This window comes from Meleagris gallopavo, chromosome 11 (assembly GCF_905368555.1).
Source record: "Meleagris gallopavo chromosome 11, MGAL_WU_HG_1.1, whole genome shotgun sequence".
Classification (NCBI taxonomy): domain Eukaryota; kingdom Metazoa; phylum Chordata; class Aves; order Galliformes; family Phasianidae; genus Meleagris; species Meleagris gallopavo.
In genome coordinates, this window is record NC_139414.1 from 2,962,746 (window position 1) to 2,977,266 (window position 14,521).

General features: G+C 46.1%; 1 protein-coding gene across 8 annotated transcripts in view; it reads left to right on the plus strand.

Annotated features, from left to right (window-relative positions):
• Positions 1-373: 373 nt before the first annotated feature.
• MAP3K13 (mitogen-activated protein kinase kinase kinase 13) overlaps positions 374-14,521 on the plus strand; it is a 64,189-nt gene continuing 50,041 nt past the window's right edge. For 2 of the 8 annotated variants that reach the window (XM_085233155.1, XM_085233150.1), the window contains exons 1-2: positions 374-1,844; positions 8,622-8,738. The gene's annotated coding sequence lies outside the window, so the exon portion shown is untranslated. Of the gene's footprint in view, positions 1,845-3,127; positions 3,281-8,621; positions 8,739-9,092; positions 9,189-14,521 lie in introns of those variants that run through there. The other 6 variants (XM_085233152.1, XM_085233153.1, XM_085233151.1 and 3 more) reach the window with 6 other exon arrangements.

Below are 14,521 nucleotides of genomic sequence, written 5' to 3' on the forward strand. Positions count from 1 at the left end.
CCTTGGTCCTTCACCAGCCACAAATTCTCACAAATTTGGATGCAGACATGTTTGGTTAATGGAATCATAGAATCAATAAGGCTGGAAAAGACCCCTCAGATCCTCAAGTCCAACCCCAGCCCAGCCCACCCCACCATGCCCACTGCCCACATCCCTCAGTGCCACATCTCCACAGCTCTGAGCACCTCCAGGTGACTGCCCCACCTCCCCGTGCAGCTGTGCAGTGCCTCACTGCTCTTTTTGAGAAGGAATGTTTCCTAACACCCAACCTGACTCCCCTGCCACAACGTGAGGCAGCCGCTTGTACCACGGCCAGGCTGACGGCAGCGTGGAAGAACCCAGCCCGTCCTGGTCTGATTGCGATGCACTGCTGCACTGCAGAGAAACCATGACTGCACAAATCGCTCTCTGCCGTAAGTGGGCAAGACTGGAATCAGCCATCGCCGAGCCTAGGAGCAGTGCCCCAGGTGGCACGCTTCTGCCCACGACAACCACCGCGGCCATCCCACTGGCAGCTCTGGAGCCGAGCTCGGTCCGTCCCTCATTCCGGCGTCCCAGTTCTCGCGCCGAGCTCGGCTCTTCTCCGCCACCTCCGAGGCGCACCCTCCAGGGGCTGCCGGCTCCTCAGCCGCCGTCCTCAGCGCCCGCCCCGCGCCTGCGCCAACACGGCGGCCGGAAGCGGCGGGGCGGCAGGAGCGCGGCGGGAGCCCGGCAGGAGCGGCGCAGGTAGCGGCGGGCTGGGCGCCCCGGGCGCGGGCGGCGGGCAGGAGGTGCGGCGGCTGAGGCGCTGCTCCGGGCCTTTGGGGGGAAGCCGGGATGCGCGCCGGGAGCTGCCTGGTTGTAAGGCCGTAGCTGCCAGGTTGGCACGCACGACAAAAAGAAGTTTAGCGCGTTTAAGGAGCTGAAGTTACGTGGCGGTAGATGGTGAAGTTACATAGCCGGGGATGCGGGCTGGCGCTGCCTGCCAGCGGCTTTGGGGCGTCCGTTGCACGTCGCCTCCTCTTAGCGGGCGGGTAGAAGCGTTTGGGTACGTCTGCAGGCAGCCCCGAAGCGGATTATTGCTGAGGCTGCGCTGTGTCGTAATCCCGTCTGGACAGAACGCTTCGGAGGCAGTCGGCACATCGGAACATCTCCGTACAGCTCCGGTGCCGCGCTGCCATCATCGGTTTTAACAAACGCTTGCCGTAGTCTTAGTGGTTTTATGGGGTCAGCCCCCGCTTCGTGGTCCCGCTCGGTGGAGATGGAGGTGGGTGCGAGCAACGTGCCCGCAGCGTTGTGCAAAGGAAGGGAAACGTGGGGAGAAAGTGGGGTGGAACCCATCGCCCTCCCCTCTCGTGGGAGTTCTGCTGCGTGACAGTTCTGAGGTCGCCTTACTGCTTCGTGTTCCTTCCTTCTGTCCTCTGCTTGTACTGGCCTTACTCCCGTCTCCTTCTCAAAGCAGAACGGGAAAATAAAGAGAAATACTGCTCTCAGCAGTAATCCGGAGGTGCGTTTGGTTCCTAATTCCAGCTCTGTTTGAGCTGTGAAAGCTTACGCTGCTTGGTAACCCTGTCAGTGAGGGTACAGTGTCAGGAGAGAAGGCTTTAGGTAACGTTGCAGCCGAGAAGGGCAGCCCTGTGCGCCTCCTTCCCATCCTCCCGTTACCTCCTTTCATTGCCTCTCGGTGTGAGTGCCTGCGTGGCTGGCCGGCTCCCTGCTGGCAGCGCTCAGCGCTGGATGGAAGCGCAGTGAGCACAGGCTGTGTGTAAGGGGGAGCGGCAGGTCCGCCCAGCTGGGCACTGCTCGGATTCTAGGCTGTACAGCAGCTTCTGAAAGCGTGCCCGAGGCTGCGATTCCTTGGACAGGTGAGCGGCCCTCCTGGCTTTGCTTTTCCTTATTCTTCTTGCTTGAAACTGGAAAATCTTGTTCTCCGCTTCCCTCCGGTCCTGCTCAGTTTAGTTTAAGCTGTGCACCGCTGTCTGCCTCCTTATTTCGTCGTGGGTCAGTATTCTCAGCCCCCTCGTGCCCTGCAAAAAGCAATGTGGATGTTTTTAGTTTGTTTCCTGGAAAGCTTTACATTTGGGGCTGGTCTGCATTAGCATCGGAGAGCTGGAAGTGCAGCACTGCAGAAGTATAAGAAATTTACCTGTAGTGATTATTGCCAGTAGGTGTTCCAGAATCATTGCTGAAACTGGTGTTCAGACCAGTAGAAATGAGAAAAAATAAGTCACATTTAGATAAAGAAAACAGGTGGTAAAACAACTGGTATGCAGTAAACAGGTAATTGCTCTGAATGGCTTTTGATTGCGATTTTGTTTTTAGAGCTGTTGGAGACATCAGAATGATCTCTACCTGGAGTGAGAATATTAGCAGTAATTTATGTTGGAGGAATGCAAAGAATATTGCTGGGATCTAAACGTGTTGCACTAAGACTAAGAGCAGACTTTCTGCCTGGAAACAAACATCAGCCTCCATGCTAATCATATTATTTCTAAGTCTGTGGTGGTACAGCAGTTTGTCTATTTTATCCAGACATTTAGTGGAGAGTAAATGCTTTGCCTTGTGAAGTCCAAGAACTTTATGTAGGACTTGGTGACAAAGTTTAATGGCAGGATTGCAGTGATAAAATGTTTTTTCTTGAGCTTCCAGAACTCTGTGTGCTTAGGTTGTAAATGACTTTTGCACTGTGGCCTCTGCCCTTCCTCCTGAACCTGTTTTGGAGTACATATCACAGTGCTTGATCTCCTTTCCTGGGACTATTCACTTTTGGGTCTTCTATTAAAATTATTAGCTCTAAAACTTAACTGCTGTCCTTGTGGAGTTTATCTTTACGACTTCTCCTAAAGAAGATAAATTGCCATTGATTATTCTTGGTTAGAAAAGATAGTGTAAGTAGGCTCCTATGTCAAATGCTCTAGGTGGGTCCCCACAGTACAGTGCTGAAGTTAAATATTTACTTGCTGCACAGGACTTTGGTCTCGTGAAACTCTTATGAACATCAGTTGCTGGAGCCAGGAGGGAAGTGCTTTGCCAAAGATAATGACAAGGTAGAACTCTCACCCTCCAGACTGGAGCAGTCTGTGCTCCCCAGCAGCTAACCGCCCCGGGACGCTCGGCCTCTAGTGCCTCCTTACCTCCAACTTAGATAGAAATTAATGAAAACACCATTTCCAGACGAGTATGAAATAAGAATATAAAAGGTGTTAGCTTTTTTGGTTTGTTTTTGCATTGTGATCTTAAAGCATCCTGTAGTATGCTGGTGTGTCGACTGCTGGTAGTCTCTGCTGCGTGGTGTGAGCAGGTAATTGGGGTTGTACCTCCCCTCATGGGGAAATGAGTGCCTTTGTCACGTCTGGTTGGTTTTCTAATCTAACTCTTGTTTATACTTAAACATACCTTTAGCTGGAAGAAACTCTGTGCCTGGCTCTTCCTTCCTTCAAGAAGCTCAGAAAGCTTTTTGGTTTTAATATACATTGTAATTTGGAAAACAGCAACAACAACCAAACCAAGAAAAAAAAGTATCCTTATTTTTGTAAGCATTTTGCTGTCAAGTATGAACTAAGCATACTTGCTTGGATGTTTTCAGCTTACTCAATGCCTCTTTCCTTGCTGTGGTGGGCTTTCTTGCAGAGGTCTAAAATGTCATTGATAAACTGCTTTGAAAAGAGGAGAATTCCTCTGGAACTGATGAGATTAGATGCGTTCCTCGGCAATGTGACACGTCTTGAGTGCTTTGCTGTGGACAGCCAGGCATGTGACACCAAGCACTGTATGTAAGAGAACTCATTTCTCAAGCTAAGAGGCTTTGTAGGTAGGAGGCATCTCAGACTTCCTTGTTTGCCCCATGGGGAATAGGAGCTCCAGATAATTAGGAGAAAAAAAACCCGCCATCAAAAAACTAACTACAGCTGAAAAGCCCTGCTTTTTATGGTGCTTTAGGTGAAGGAATTTCTGCCTGCTGCAGTGGTAAGACTTTTTGAGTTACTTATAAAATAACTGATTCCTTGCATATGTTTTTGTTTTTGCTTGCCAGAAGAAACATTTTGTTCTAGCTGTAGCATTGTGCTGATAAGTCCTGCCTTTCTACTTACTCGTTTTGAAACCTCTCCCTAGATGTGATGGACAGGAGTTGCCTCTGGCACAGTCTGTGGCTATTCTGCAACGTAGGGATGTCTGTGAAGAGCTGGAGGAGTAAAAGGCAGTTCAGGCTTTTAGCATTTCTGTTCTCTTTTACCTCTCTGTGAACTTGCTGTCAGGATATGGTTCATCTCAGGTGTGTTTATAGCAAATTCTCAGTTTCAGAGGTGCACGGGCACTTAGCGTAACTGAGATCAGGATTTAGATTGAACTCCAGATGGTGATCAGAGGATTACTTGGAGAGCTGATTATGAGAGTTCTTTGTATAAGTCTCATGTCTAACTGAATAGTTACATCACAAAGATTTCTCTTTAATGAGTCATCAGACAATTTAGTGGAAAAAAAAGAACCACCACCTTCTAAACTATCCCATGAAGCTGGTTTTTCCTTTAGCCCATCTGGCTCTTATTGAGCTGTACCCCAGCACTCGCAGGCTGCTTTAATAGATATTCATTTCCTGACTCTGAGGATGACATCTATGATATCTTTGATGTCTGAATATCTTTTTCTCTGCATATGTGGCCTATGTTTATCCTTGTGTGATACTATCTACCAAGTGTGAGTGTACTGCTGTGGTGTGAGCTGTGTACAAAGACCACTGTCCATGGTGTGTTCCAAAGTAGAATCCACTGCATTTGTGTGTGCTATTTTTGGAGCTTTCTTAGCAGAGAAGTGGCCAGCCTGTCCGACTTCAGAGCCAAGTTGAGGGGAAAGTAGCAATGCAAGCAGCAAGTGGGTGAGAAAACGTTTTTTACTCCTTTTGTCTTGCCAGGAAACATCTTGTTCTCTTCTTCAGATTTGTGAACTGCAGCTACTCTTTTCTTAGCTCAACAGATTTGCCCATCAGCTTGCAGATAAAGGCCAATGCTCCTGGCATCTGCAGCTCTGGATCGCTGTGCTGGCACGACTCGTCAGGCTGCATTGTCACTGTCTTGTTTGGTGCCTGGTACCGTGGCTGCCACAGCTCGGGCCTTTGCTCAGTGACTCTGCTGTGTTAGCTTAGCACTAACAGCAGTCATGTTCCCTCCGTTATCAGTGCCTGCCTCTGGACTGCTTGAGTGTTTCCTGAAGAGCGGTTTCCCACCGGTGCTGTGTATCCAGCTCTGTTGCTGGCTCCAGATCCACCAGGAGGTTAAATACTGCTGGGATAGTAGTGGTGTTGGGCTCCCATGCTGGCGGTGCCAAGGACCACAGCAGGCAGCAGCCCGATTTCCTTAGCATCGTTTGTTTTCTGCCTGTTTGCCTTATAACAACCAGACTTTCTTTGTGGTATTGCTCAGTGGCAGAGCGAGGATGTTTAAAAGTTTTTTTTTTTTTTTCAGTCATGGGGCTGCCTGGGAGGTTTCTTTTCATCCCTTCCTAAGCAAAGGTTAACATAGCAGCTGGATGACTAAGAGCGCTTTGACCTTCCTGATTCACTTACAAATGTAGTACTTTTTTAATAGGTTATTGTACTTGAGGAATGCAAATGAGCTGTAGTTTCGATGTACCTGCCTATCAGTAAGGGGAGGAAGTAGTGCTGCCTGGTAACTGATTTGTTGTGTTTTTGTGATGAGAGACTCCTCCTGCAGCATGCTCATGACAAGACTTTGGAAGTATTGCCTGCAAGCTAGATTATTTTTATGTTCAATCACCCATTGTTTTCTCCTGGGGGCAAGAGCTGCTGGGGAGGAATAATGGAAACTGTTGATGGGAGTGGTTTAATACAGTTATGTTTGGGAGCTCAGTGAGGTGACTGAGTAGACAGTCAGCTGCAGGGTTTTGTACTGACTCCAAACAGGCTGCTGCTGCTTGTGGTTCTGCAAAGCGTCATGTGTTGTGTTGTATCAGATTCCCTCCTGGCCAACAGATCCTGGGGCCTTCTGCCAGTTTTGTGGGAGACCTGTATGGTTACAGCACCAAAAAACAGGTTAAATTTTGAATTAATGTATTGGATTGCATAGGCTGAGTGCTAGATAGTTCTTAAACTTAAATCAGTGTTCTCCAGTAAGAGACTGTCATCGTTACTAGGAAAAATGCTGCTAGGAAACCTGCCCAGCCAAAAAGGCTGATTTCCCCTTTTTTAGTGTTCAGTGAGCTCAGTGCTTTTGTCAGAGGTGACAATAATTCATATTCCTTATTTTTTTTTCCTGTTAAGTCATGCTTTCTCCTAATTGCTCCTTAAGATTTCATTACGGTCTTTTTCAGAAACTTTGCATCTCCAAGGCGTAAGTGATTTACCACACTTGTGTGCTGAGAGAAGACTTTTTTGTTTAATTAGGGGATTAAATCTTCCAGATACTCTTAGAAGTCACTACCGAGAGCAAGGCTATTGCCAGAGCTGCTTGGAGGTGCACTAGAGGCTTCCATGAGTTTGTTTATGCTTTGTGGGATAAGTATGTCCCTATGCCCCCTGGGCCAGATCAAATGATGCTAAGAGTTTCAGTGAAGAACTCTTCCAAGTCTGATATCACTCAGAACAAACCTCTGTGTTCTTGGTATAGTTACTCACCAAGCTCTGAAGCTTTGCAGAGTCATCCAGGAATGAAACTGCACTTTGTGGAGCTGTACTGGGGTTACCATCTGCATGGAGGACTCTGGTGCTTGTTTCTGGATAGCTGTAAATGAGTATCTCCGAGCAGGGCTTTGTGCATGGGTTGGGTGCCCTAAGGGTTCCCTGGAGGTACAGAAGTGGTTGGCATTCTTTGGTCTATCTTGTCTGTCTGACACACCACTCTCCTTCTCTTCCAACTCCAGCAGAAAAGTGAGAAGAACTGAGGGCTGGGAATATATATACCAAACCTGCCTACCTGTGAGCCTGCTGAGAGGTGTGGGACTTGTCCAGCAGCTGTGGCCAAAGGGGGTAAAAGCTCTTGGGAAGGTTGCATCTCCAGCAGTCTAGTGTAGCAGCACATGCTAAGCTGGAGTTGCTGGGAAGTAGCTGTCTTTTTCTAGGCTTCCTGGCTGCTGGGAATCTTGTGAATGTGACCTGAGTAAACTAAAACAGATGGAGGGTTTCACTGCCTTGGCTAGCACTGTGACCCTTTCATGGACACTGCAAAAGGGCAGCCTACGTAATAGCGATAACAGGAGCAGCAGGACACGCTGTGTTGAATTTTATCTGTCTAAATAGCTGCTAGTCCAGTTCCATTAATGCTTGCATATTTAATAAACTTTTAATGTTGGATTTTAATGAGTTGGCAGTTATCTCTGAATATCCAGCTGCAGCTCTCACACGGTCTAGGAGGCTCTCGGATGCGGATATCTCTCACTTAGAAGTCATGCAGCCTCTGCTTGGACAGCCAGCACTTGGCAGGCTGTAGCACGCTTTGATGTAGGTTGTGCTGATGTGCAGGAACACTGAGCTTCATAATGTGGTTGGTACCCTAGAGGGGGGCTTTTCAGGAGAGGTATCTTTTAAAAATCTTAATGTAAGAGAACGTGACCTTGGTTAATCTCATAGTGAACCACTTATGGAATTGGGATGATTCCTGCTAGCATTTGAATTATTTTGGTTGCGAAATAGGCCTGATATGGAATTTGTTTCCAATGTGGTGTTTGCTTGTTTACAATCTGAATGTTTTGACTTTGTGTTTTCAGGCTAATTTTCCAAACCTACATCAAAGTCTCAAAACCCCAAACAGGTGAAGTGCTCTTCTTGTGTTGCACAATTGGAATTGAGCGTCCCTAATGAGGCCAAGGAATCTAGTCTATTATTGAGGAAACCTTGGTGGAATTAAGGTTTGAACATCCCTGTAGCCCTCCACTGGGCTCTCCGCAGCACTTCCCTGTCTGTCTGGCACTGGGAGCCCAGAACTGGGCACAGTGCTCCAGCTGTGGCCTCACCAGGGCAGAGCAGTGGGGAAGAACCTCCCTCAGCTCTGTGTTATGCACCTGGGGTCCCATAGGCTGTCTTGGCCACAAGGGCACACTGCTGGCCAGCAGGACACCCAGATCCTTCTCTGAAGAGAAGCTATGTAAAACAGGTTGCCCAAGGAAGTTGTGGATGCCTCCCTGGTCAGGCTGGATGTGGCTCTGGGCAGCCTGATCTGGTGGTTGGCGACCCTGCACATAGCAGTGAGGTTGAAACTAGATGAGCATTGTGGTCCTTTTCAACTCAGGCCATTGTGTGATTCTATGAAAATGCGGCAGACAAGGTGAAAAGAGACCGTCAGTAGTATGGTGTAATTCTCAGTTCTGGCACCAAGTGTGACTTTCAAGTCACTTACAGACTCATAGAATCACATATCCATTCATAACCTTCAGGGTAAATTCTCAGTATGCTACTGTAAAGCAGATAGTAAATGTGTAAACTCTGAGGGTCACAGGGGTAAAGCAAGGAGTCCTTACTGCTTCTTTTGAGATAAGTCAGCAGAGTTGTTCAATAGCTGGACCTATCAGGTTGGTTTCAGGTGACCTTTCGGTATGCCAGGCAAAAAGCAGGAAAAATGTAATGCTTGTGTAATATAGTATCATTTTCTGAGAGTGTGCTGTATTTTAAGTTGAGATTCTTTTTATATCTTCAGAATACCCGTTTCTGAGAGGAACAGCAAAGAAACATAAGTACAAAAACTGATGGACCACTACATCTTCCAAAATGAGCCTATTCACGCGTTTCTGCTGGAAACTAGCATGTCTTGAAGGTGAGTGGGTTTTGTTTGTGACAGATGAGCTGTTTGATGTTCTGGGACTTGACCATCAGTCATCCCAAAGATAGTGCGCAGCTGCTTCTGTGGGAAGGCACAGCCCATAGAAGCATGCTTGTGAAGCGATGTGTTTTGCCATTGGAAGAAATATCTGGGAAGTAGGTGTACTTTCTACCACGTCAGTGAATTATTGTTAATTTCCAAACTCTTGAAAAAAATGGAGTGCTTAGTGAAGAAGATGGAGTGTATGGGAGCTGGTGAGTCACAGCCTGACCACTGATTGAACACCTGGGGAAAGAACCCAGTCAGCCCTGGGAGCACAGGTGAAGGCTTGGCTCCACCTCTCTTAGACCTCATTTAAGGGTTGACTGCCACAGGGGAAGGATCTCTGCTTGGAGATCCCCCCCTTGTGGAGTTTTCCATCTGAGCCTTGATCCTCAGAGACAGGTGAGCACTTTCCCTTTTCCTTTTGACACCTTTCCATCATGCTAGTCCCTTTGTCATTGCACCTCCTGTATCACCATTCCACCCCGTTGATCTTTCTGATTGTTACATAGAGCATGGATAATTTTTGGAGGATGAGAGAGGCGTTTTACTTGTAGGATGGGAAAGTTAAGTTTGCAAGACAAACTTCAGATTGCTGAATGTATTAAATTAGATAAGGCTTCTTCAAATTCAGTTGCAGTCATACCTCAAGTGATGTTATCAGTGCTCAGAGCAGCTGAAGAAGAATGCCTGCTGTCAAGGATGGTAAATTAATTTCCCCAAAGTAAAGAACACAGTGCTTCAATGAAATGAAATCCATCTTATTTTGTAGAGTTTGTGGTATCTTTTATGTTATTTCTGTACTCAGCCCCTTAGGGCTGTAGGCAGTGACCGTACAGTGATATTTTAAAATCCTTTAATAACAGAAATCAAAATAGGAAAAGTCACAAACAGTTAAGATTTAAAACATGGTGGTTTAGACTTTACTATGACTTTAATAAGGGTATAAAAGAAGCCTTGTGTCCTTTGCATGTGTTTCATGTGTCTATATATATCTATATCTATATATACTGTTTTTCCAGCCTACACTTTCAAACTACACTAATCATTGAACTTGGAGTGCCCTAGTTGCTTTCCAAATTATGCACCCCTTTCATGTAAAGAGGCTGTGAATAGTTCTGTATTTGTTAATGATCTTCAGTTATTTTTGGAGGGATCTTTTAAGTTTGCATTATGAATTCTGCACCAGTAACTATCTGTATATTAATATCTGACATTAAAAAAATTGTTGTGACATTTGAGTGATTGCAGAAGTCAGTAGTTACACCTGATGCTGTTTGTGCATGTGTGAAGGATGGTTAGAAGGTAAAATGTTATCTGTGAATCCTATTGCTAGAAAAATCTAGAAAACTAGGATTCTAGGAAACTTGGCAGTATTTATTCTGGTGTAATCTGTACTTTTTTGTTTATGTAGATCAACAGAAACATGTGATCTTTCTTGTGCTCTGTGTCTTCTGTTTTTGCATCTTGGTAGAAAGTGCATTTTTCAACTCTGGAGAAAGATTGAGCAACAGTGAGAAAGAGACTGTGAAAGGATGTTTTTCTTGCTACAAAGCTTCTTTGTTCTCTGAAGTCAGGAAGAGCTGAGCTTCCAGTCATTTCGTAAGCTCTCCTGCTACCTGTTCACTGACTGTAGGTCAGTACACCTGAATGAATGGATTCTTCTCTGCATGAGTCATTAGGTAAATACCAGGTAGTGCTGGCATTCTGATACTGTCTGCTTTGAGTGCTCCAATTTCTTGCTTGTGGTTGACCAGCTAGTTTCTTACCTGCGATCACAACCCCAACAGCTTTTCTCAGCACAGGATCTTCTCACGGTGCCGTGGTAGGGAGAGAATCTCCATTGGTCCTCGTTGCTGTTCTGGCCTTGTTAGAGTACGTATTTTCAACAGTAGCTGGAAAAATATTTGGAGATGTTTCCATTAAAACAGTTGGTACTGATTCTTGGCTCTAAGCCTCCTCTTGATCAGAGGAGGCTGATCAGAGGCAGCATTGTGGTAAGCCAGATGGCCTGCAAGCTGGATCTGCTGTGTGTTCTGATTGCATCCCTCCTGTAGGATAGGGCACAGGAGGCAGTGCTTCTCTGGCCTCCTCCCCTGGGAGTACCAGGACGTGCTGTGTTCAGAGCTGTCACTGCAGCAGGAGGTGTCAGCACATTGTTCCTGCTTGACTGCCTCAGAGGATGGCTGATTGCTGCAGATAGGGCTTTAGCACTGGAGAGCTGTGAGCCGTGCTTCTGCAGCAGTGGCCTGAGCCAGGGGTGGCTGAGCACTGGTGCCATGTTACTGTCTCCTAGGAGAGGAGGTTTGCAGCTTACATGTGGGGGCAGAGCACTGGGAGTACCTGCACTCACCAAGAAGCTTTGCTGGGAGGGAGTGGGGCACGTGTTGCCCTCCAGCCTGTGCTGGTGCTCTAAGGCTTGCTTGCATTTAGATACGGGATAACCACTCAGTTTTATTGAGGCTGTGGACTTATGCCCATTTTTTCATGTGAATGAGACAGCAGCATGCTTCTGTCCTAAGAAAAAGACCTTGCATAGACATAGGTCTTAGTTAGTTTCTGTCCTTTGTCTTTCTGTCCCTAACGGCATCACCTGTGGCCTTGTAGGAATTGCCTCAGTGTTTTTGGACTAAATTCTTTTCTCCCTGAGAGAAGCATTTGTCACCAATTTAATGTAAACCTTGACTAAATAAGAACAGTCTGAACATGGGGCAAAGTCTCAAAACCAGATGGTGCTGTCCAGCCAGAGTCCATTGCCATCCACCTGTACTTTCTCTGGTAGAGGGAACGTTTCCAGTGCTGGATGGATGAGTCCATTTTTGGGGGAGCTCTCAAGCCCAGTGGGTACTAAAGTTGTGAAGGAAAGCTGCATAAACCCTTAGACAGTCCATTGCTGCTACTGATGCTGTCTGCAGGGCATTGGTTATTCCCTTCAGCCAAGGGGAGCGATCCTAGCCATCACTAGAGATTGTTTTTGGAGAGCTTAAGGATTTCATGTTGTAAACTGAAACTGTAGTAGACACAACTCATTTATGGTACCAGTAGTGTAACAACCTGAGACAAACACCAAGTTTCCTAGAGGAAGATCCATCAGACTCATCCCCACGTTGAATTAATAGCTGCTGTCAACACCGGGGCAGTGAATTTGATAGCTCGGTTGGTAGATGTACACAGACTTTTTTGGATGCTTCATTTTGCTGTGTTGGGAGCTGTTTTGCTTCAGCGGGGTGTGAAGTATTGCTGCTGGGATCTGACAGCCTTCACTTAATGGTGAAGCGGGCTGCTCCATCAATATCTGCCTGAGACCTGATGCTCTTAGAGCTGATTTACACAGCCGCTGCTCCTTGATTAGCTTTCTATGAACAATGCTTTAGGGCTCCCTGATTTGGGATCTCACAGTGCCAGTCTGCAGCCTGCTTTAGAGCATCCGGACTGATGGCCACAGTGTGTCTGCCTTCTATTAAGTTCTGCTATGAAGAAAATCCATTTTGGTTAGCAGAGCACATTATGCTGTCATTTAGTTTGGTAGCTTTAGTAGCCTGAATTATCACATAGGATTGTTGCAGTGTTTCCCCCAGCTTCCTGAGTATAACAATTCTATTCTTATGGTATATATTTTTCCTGTGTCTATATGTTGAGTGGACTTATTGAACAATGTTGGATTGCATTATGGCTATGTGTAATGATGAGCTACATAAGTGTGAGAGAAGTTCAGCTTTTGCTTTGTTGTAAATTTGCCAGCTAGCTTTATTTGTCTGCATGTTGTCTTATCAAATAAGAAGATATTGTTTCTCCAGAACATTTGCACTTGCCATCTTGAAATATAATTACATTTCTATTAAACTAACGTGTTTACTCAACGCTGCTGAGTAAAGGAGAAGTTTAGTGTTGTTGATAAGGTGCTTGGTTTATTTAACACCTGACTCTGTCTCCATTCCCTGGTGCATGAGCACTGCAGTGTGGTTTGTGTCGAGATAACCATGCTGGGAGAGGTGCTCAAGTCTTCTGCTCACATATGTGTTCCCATGCTTTATTTTTCCTTGAAACCTAACTGCTATCTTTGAGTTGATGGATCTTTTTAATCTCAGGCAAAAAGGAGCTCTGGTTTTATCTCTTAAATTAAGCAACGTTGATAAAAGCAGCCAGGTTATGCCAGAGTCAATGTGATGGTAATAAATTCCTTCCGTTCTTTCTTCAGCCACGGTGAAAATGGAAAGGGCTAAATTTACTGCTCTTCTCCAGGCCTTTTTGTACAGTGCAGGAGAAGATTTAGCCATTTTGACCTTCCTCTGACACGCGTCGTCAGTGAGGATGAGGGCAGAGAAAACCTTCGTCAAAATAAATGAAGTGGATGCTGGGCTTTCTGACATTGTTATTAATGCACTCCCGTGTGCTGCAATTAAAGTGGAAGCCTGCAAGGCCAAGTGCAGGCAGTCTCAGCTGCTGTTTCATACAGAAGCACATTGCTTGGTTTTATGCTGTTTCTGATTTTAAAGCTCTCTGTTCCCGAGGTTCTGTGGTAGTGGCTGTGAATGAAATGCACGCTCGCTGATGCACAGGGTGCACAAGCTTGTTGTACTACGTGTGCACTAACTGCAAGGAAAATGGTGAGAGCTTCCAGTTGCAAAACCCTCCCCTGGGTTTGTTATGCTGACCTGGTCTTGACTGCAGCAAGGACAGTGAATTTGTTGTCTCAGTGATGTTTTTGTAGAGGTGATGAGGTGACAGCTCAAGGTGCAGGGGGTTCCTGCTAGTGGCAGGGATGTGGGGACCTGCTGGTGGCAGCCCTCATGGGGCTTAGTGATTATAGCAGTCCCTGTATTTGCCCTGTCCTGTATGGATCTCAGCCTTCAGCCAGCTGTTTCTAGCATCAGGATGGCCAAGTGCACACAGCAAAATGAGCTGGTGTTGAATTCCTTGCTTGTCAGTGGGGAAGTACTGTACTCTGAGCACCGCAACTGAGTGCTGAGCTTATGTCAAGGCAGGTTCTTTCAAGTGCAGACTCTGGGCAATTGAAACCAGCCTGAGAGGAGAGTTGCAAAACCTAGCCCATGTGCACTTTTCTTACAGGAGGTAGCAATACATGTACCTAGCAAGCTGTCTCTTACAGTTAAATATTGGCAATTTATGGGAAGTGACGTCTGAAAAAATGCAGGTGATTTGCTTGCTTATAGTGCTTTGAAAAACAACTTCATTTTGTTGTTCAGCATCAGAAATGACAAAGCTGTGCAGTAGAATTAGGATATATGCCACAAAGGTTTTTGTTTTGATTTGCTTTGAAAAGAGCTCTATCCTCAGTGGTACACACGCTATGGTTTGCAAACTGCTCTGCTGTGGGTGAAGTGAACCCAATTCTACAGAAACACTTTGTACCCATAGGAAAAATAAAAGGGCAGTGACATTGGTATTGGGTGTTGGATGATACAAAGTTAAGGTCTGCTTACATATCTGTCTCTTTGACTTATTAGGACCTCTCAGGAAGAGTGCTGTCCCACAAACATCATCATGCATAGCCACGAACAGAACTTTCTCAATTTTGTTCATGCTGGAGTATTTCTGTACAAAAAGAAAGTGGATATATGTAGCAGTGAATGCAGTGGCTATGGACATATCTGGTAAAGCTGGGTGGTTATATTAAACTATGAATTGAAGGGAACATTAGAATGGTTGCCTGAGGCTCCAGTGTGACTTTTTAGTGCTCTGGATGGTTAATATTGAATAGCTGCACCACTAGG